The sequence below is a fragment of the Giraffa tippelskirchi genome, chromosome 6 (assembly GCF_054371585.1).
Source record: "Giraffa tippelskirchi isolate mGirTip1 chromosome 6, T2T-mGirTip1v1.2.pri, whole genome shotgun sequence".
In the NCBI taxonomy this organism is placed as follows: Eukaryota; Metazoa; Chordata; class Mammalia; order Artiodactyla; family Giraffidae; genus Giraffa; species Giraffa tippelskirchi.
This window is the reverse complement of record NC_137280.1, coordinates 62,078,480-62,085,026: the sequence shown is the minus strand read 5'-3', so window position 1 is coordinate 62,085,026 and position 6,547 is coordinate 62,078,480.

Sequence of the window (6,547 nt, the reverse complement as noted above, 5' to 3'; positions counted from 1 at the left end):
GCTTTGGAGCAGTCTCTCAGAGCTATCTGAGATGCTGCCTCCTGGGCTGCAGTCCTCATTTTGCCCCCAAATAAAATTTAACTCACAACTCTCAAGTTGTATATCTTTTTTAGTCGACAGAGAATTCTGACAAAATGTGGTCCACTGGAGAAGGGAATGGCAAACCACTTCAGTATTCTTGCCTTGAGAACCCCATGAACAGTATGGAAAGCCAAAAAGATAGGAAACTGAAAGATGGAACTCCTCAGGTCGGTAGGTGCCCAATATGTTACTGGAGATCAGTGGAGAAATAACTACAGAAAGAATGAAGAAACAGAGCCAAAGCAAAAACAACACCCAGTTGTGGATGTGACAGGTGATGGAAGTAAAGTCTGATGCTGTAAAGAGCAATATTGCATAGGAACCTGGAATGTTAGGTCCATGAATCAAGGCAAATTGGAAGTGGTCAAAGAGGAGATGGCAAGAGTGAACGTCGACATTTTAGGAATCAGTGAACTAAAACTGACTGGAATGTGTGAATTTAACTCAGATGACCATTATATGTACTACTGGGGTCAAGAATCCCTTAGAAGAAACGGAGTAGCCATCATAGTCAACAAAAGAGTCCAACATGCAATACTTGGATGCAGTATCAAAAATGATTGAATGATCTCTCTCCGTTTCAAAGGCAAACCATTCAATATCACAGTAATCCAAGTCTATGCCCTAACCAGTAATGCTGGAGAACCTGAAGTTGAACGGTTCCATGAAGACCTACAAGACCTTCTAGAACTAACACCGAAAAAGGATGTCCTTTTCATTATAGGGGACCAGAATGCAAAAGTAGGAAGTCAAGAGATACCTGGAGTAACAGGCAAATTTGGCCTTGGAGTACAGAATGAAGCAGGTCAAAGGCTAACAGAGTTTTGCCAAGAGAACGCACTGGTCATCGCAAACACCCTCTTCCAACAACATAAGAGAAGACTCTACAAATGGACATCACCAGATGGTCAATACCAAAATCAGATTGATTATATTCTTTGCAGCCAAAGATGGAGAAGCTCTATATTGTCAGCAAAAACAACTGGGAGTTGACTGTGGCTCAGATCATGAACTCTCTTATTGCCAAATTCAGACTTAAATTGAAGAAACTGGGAAAACTACTAGACCATTCAGGTATGGCATAAGTCAAATCCCTTATGATTATACAATGGAAGTGACAAATAGATTCAAGGGATTAAATCTGATAGAGTGCCTGATGAACTATGGATGGAGGTTCGTGACATTGTACATGAGGCAGTGGTCAAGACCATCCCCAAGAAAAAGAAATGCAAAAAGGCAAAATGGTTGTCTGAGGAGGCCTTACAAATAGCTGAGAAAAGAAAAGATGCAAAAGGCAAAGGAAAAAAGGAAAGATATACCCACTTGAATGCAGAGTTCCAAAGAATAGCAAAGAGAGATAAGAAAGTCTTCCTCAGTGATCAATGCAAAGAAATAGAGGAAACCAATAGAATGGGAAAGACTAGGGATCTCTTCAAGAAAATTTTAGAGATACCATGGGAACATTTCATGCAAAGATGGGCACAATAAAGGACAGAAATGGTATGGACCTAGCAGAAGCAGAAGATATTAAGAAGAGGTGGCAAGAATACACAGAAGAACTATACAAAAAAGATCCTCATGACCCAGATAATCACAATGGTGTGATCACTCACCTAGAGCCAGACATCCTGGAATGTGAGGTCAAGTGGGCTTTAGGAAGCATTGCTATGAACAAAGCTAGTGGAGGTGATGGAATTCCAGTTGAGCTATTTCAAATCCTAAAAGGCGATGCTGTAAAAGTGCTGCACTCAATATGCCAGCCAATCTGGAAAACTCAGCAGTGGCCCAGGACTGGAAAAGGGCAGTTTTCATTCCAACTCCAAAGAAAGGCAATGCCAAAGAACATTCAAACTACTGCACAATTGCACTCATCTCACATGCTAGCAAAATGCTCAAAATTCTCCAAGCCAGGCTTCAACAGTACATGAACTCTGAACTTCCAAATGTTCAAACTGGATTTAGAAAATGAAGAGGAACCAGAGATCAAATTGCCAACATCTGCTGGATCACTGAGAAAGCAAGAGAGTTCCAGAAAAACATCTACTTCTGCTTTATTGACTATGCCAAAGCCTTTGACTGTGTGGATCACAACAAACTGTGGAAAATTCTTCAACAGATGGGAATACCAGACCACCTGACCTGCCTTGTGAGAAATCTGTATGCAGGTCAAGAAGCAACAGTTAGAACTGGACATGGAACAATAGACTGGTTCCAAATCAGGAACGGAGTACGTCGAGGCTGTATATTGTCACCCTGCTTATTTAACTGACATGCAGAGTACATCATGAGAAATGCTGGGCTGGATGAAGCACGAGCTGGAATCAAGACTGCTGGGAGAAATATCGATAACATCAGATACGCAGATGACACCACCCTTATGGCAGAAAGTGAAGAAGAACTAAAAAGCCTCTTGATGAAAGTGAAAGAGTAGTGAAAAGTTGGCTTAAAACTTAACATTCAGAAAACTAAGGCATGGCATCTGGTCCCATCACTTCATGGCAAATAGATGGAGAAACAGTGGAAACAGTGACAGACTTTTATTTTCTTGGGCTCTGAAATCACTGGAGATGGTGACTGCAGCCATGAAATTAAAAGATGCTTGCTCCTTGGAAGAAAAGTTATGACCAACCTAGACAGCATATTAAAAAGCAGAGACATTACTCTGCCAACAAAGGTCCATCTAGTCAAAGCTATGGTTTTTCCAGTAGTCATGTATGGATGTGAGAGTTGGACTATAAAGAAAGCTGAGCACCAAAGAATTGATGCTTTTCAACTGTGGTTTTGAAAAAGACTCGAGAGTCCCTTGGACGGCAAGGAGATCCAACCAGTCCATCCTAAAGAAAATCAGTCCTGAATATTCATTGGAAGGACTGATGCTGAAGCTGAAACTCCAATCCTTTGGCCACCTGATGTGAAGAACTGACTCACTTGCAAAGACCCTGATGCTGGGAAAGACTGAAGGAAAGAGAAGGAGGTGACAGAGGATGAGATAGTTGGATGGCATCACCGACTCAATGAATATGAGTTTGAGTAAGCTCCAGGAGTTGGTGATGGACAGGTAAGCCTGGCGTGCTGCAGTCCATGGGGTCACATCGAGTTGGACACGATGAGCAACTGAACTGAACTAAACTGATAATAATGATGTGCTACTTTATTAGCTTACATACTTAACTTACTATATACACTCCCAGTTTTGCCCCCTCATGTTCATGGGGTAAACAAAACCAAAAGGACTGTGCCAGTTTACTGGCTCGAGGGGACACCCATATCTCTGAGATAATCCTTCAAAGATAAGCCAAAGACCCATGGTGGTCTCGTGCCACTTTATGAAGGTAACAACAGCTAACATTGAGTGATTACTAAGTATCAGCAATGCTAAGAAGGAAATGGCAACCCACTCCAGTATTCTTGCCTGGGAAATCTCATGGACAGAGGAGCCTGGCGGGCTACACTCCAGGGGTCACAAGAGTTGGACATGACTTATCAACTAAACCACCACCAAGCATATTACATCCATTATCTCAGATCCTTATAACAAACCCATGAACTAAATGTTCTCAATATCTTTATTTTAGAAACCAAGAAACGATCAATCCAAGAAATGATTAAACATTTCCATGGTCAGAGCCTATACGTGGCAAAATTATGAGCAAATAAGGGTGACCAGGGAAGGAAAACATCACGTCCTTAACATTTATGATATGCCAGGTACCTCACTTCATTCACTGCTTACCATATCTTACCAAATAAAGATAGTACAAAGACAGTTAAGTAACTGAAACATGAAGTTGAAACAAGCTTTAAACCTCTCCTAGACAAGTCTGAATCAGAAGCCCAAGGTCTTACAGGATTCTGAACGATTGGGACATTTTAGGGTCCTCTAGGGTCAGCATGATGACAGACCCAGCCTCCTAAGGCAGTCACTTTCATTTCCAAGCCAGCCCAGCTTCTGTGGACTGGATAAGCAATGGTATTAAAGGAACCTGGGAGCATGCTGAGCATGTACAGCCTAACTCAGTAGACTTTATCCATTGGTGCATACCCCTCAACCAAAACCAATCAGTAAACACTTCACATGCCAGGTTTTGTGTCAGGCTTTGGGATTACAAAAATTAAACCCATTCTCTGATTCAAGGAGTTCACAGTCTAGTAGAAACATGTATCCTAGAAGGACATACTCTAGGACATTAGCATAAAACATAAAAGAACATGACAACTACTCAGTAATTATTAAGCACTACTACGAGAAAGAAAGTATTTTGTCAAACTTCACCAAGCTTGTATTTTCAGAGCAAATCTAACCCACTTTAATCTATAGTTATCTTGAGCTCATCAGACTATCAGATTATTAAATCTGATGGTGGAGGGGTCAACATAGTAAGCATAAAGAACTGGCAAGGAGAAAGGAGTTACTTGAAAGGCTGCACATTTTCCTTCTATTAGTCTATCCTTACCTCTGCCTCCCACTGCTATATGACCTCTGATAAATACATATTAGGTATCAGGTAAATTTTTGTTGAACAAATGATTATCCTGCTTGAAAGGAATTACACAAACTCAAATACAGAATAAAAAGCAATGAATTTGTCATTATAATGGTTACTGGCAAAGGTGGGGACTAATGTATAGGAGCAATTGTCACATAGACTATAATCCTCTCTTTCTCATCATCAATAAGGAAACTTCTACAGCACCAATAAGAAGACTATCTGGTAGATTAAACTTGAATGGCTTAGAACAATGGAAGCAAACTTTTATCTCAGGTACTATAGTAGAGACTTATGCTTGCATACTTCTGGTAGGCTATAAAGCAACTGGGGAGTGAGTTCCCTGCTACATCTGTGAATATAAGCATTAACATGAATTTCCCCATTCCACTGTAGGGCTAAAATATCTAAGCCCCTACTTTGAGTAGGAAAAAATGAATACAGGAAGGAGTCTTCTCTTTAATTAAAAAAAATCTATGAAACATCACTAGTTAATAAGAATGCTTTATTTATTCAGGTGCTGAATCCTTTGTACTGGCAAGAAAAACAGAGAATACAGAGAATACTTACTTTTTGGGGAGCTAAACAAAGAACCTATTTGCTGACTCATTAAAGTGAGGCAAAGGCATCAAATAGGATTACATCTGACTACCTTAAATTCTCCATTGTTAAGTGACAAATCTCTCTTCAGTTTTATGAATTTTCAACTCAAAGAGATTCTTGCCAAATTATTTTACTAATGAAGCCCATCTAAATCCATCTAAAATGTGAACATATATGCTTCTACAGGCATCAAGGTTTGTGAAGTAGGTTTAAATAATTGTGGGCAGTCATAAAACACAGTGTAGGGACAGTAATAGGACACAAGTTATACAGTTGTTAATCTCTTCAGATGCAAATTAACTAAAATTGAACTTGCTGTTTTGTTCTTTCTTGACTTAAACTGAGTCCTTTTTTTCATGAACAACAACAAAACTCAATAAGCCAAATCAAATAAAAGTGCTTTCGACAGTCTGCAGACTTAAAACACACAGTCTTGTGCTTTTATAATACCTTATTCCTTGGGGTTCCTGAGGTTGATTATAAAGAATCCACAAGTAGGAAAGTTTGGGGCTGTACGGCTGCTACTGAAAATGTATGGAGGATATTTTTCAATTTTTTTCAATTAATAATAACTAATTACCATTTATTTAGACCTATATTTTAAGCACTGTGCTAGCTGCTTTGCAAACATTCATTTAACCCTTACCAAAACCGTGCAATGTAGACATTATCTCTATTTTACAGATGAGGAAACAAGTTCAGAGTGGTTACTTGCCACACATAATGGGCTCCACGACTGTGTACCACCCCAACAGCTACTTCCTTGCAATTGATCATTAATCAGACTCTTATCAAACATCAAACTCTCAGTTGTCTGCAATAAAGAATACTGTATGTATACCTATGGCTGATTCATGTTGAGGTTTGACAGAAAATAATGAAATTCTGTAAAGCAATTATCCTTAAATTAAAAAATAAATTAAAAAAGAAAAAAGAATACTGTAAACACTTATCCTCAGATACCACAGTTTAAGACAATTGGGGTAACACTGCCTAACATACAAAGGTAACAGGATGCTTGAGTTAAGGGTCACACTAAAGCCATTGATGCCCATAAGGTTCTCCCCCTTTCTGAAAGCAGAAAATCACCTCCAAAGACTTCTTGAATACCATTAGTTATCAGCTTTGATTCATTTTTAAATCCCAAAACAATATAAAAAGACACAATTGCCTTGCCAGTACCAGGTGCACCCCAGTCACAAAAGAAAGAATCCCCATGGACTTCAGCTACCCACCAACTACAGATAGCCCTCTGCCCCAGCTGTAATTGGCCCATTCTGGTTCCACATTCCTAATATACATCTCTACCTATTCTTCAAAAAATATATTTTTAACTCCAAAAAAAAAAAAAGATGAAATCCTGGGCAAGTTCTGAC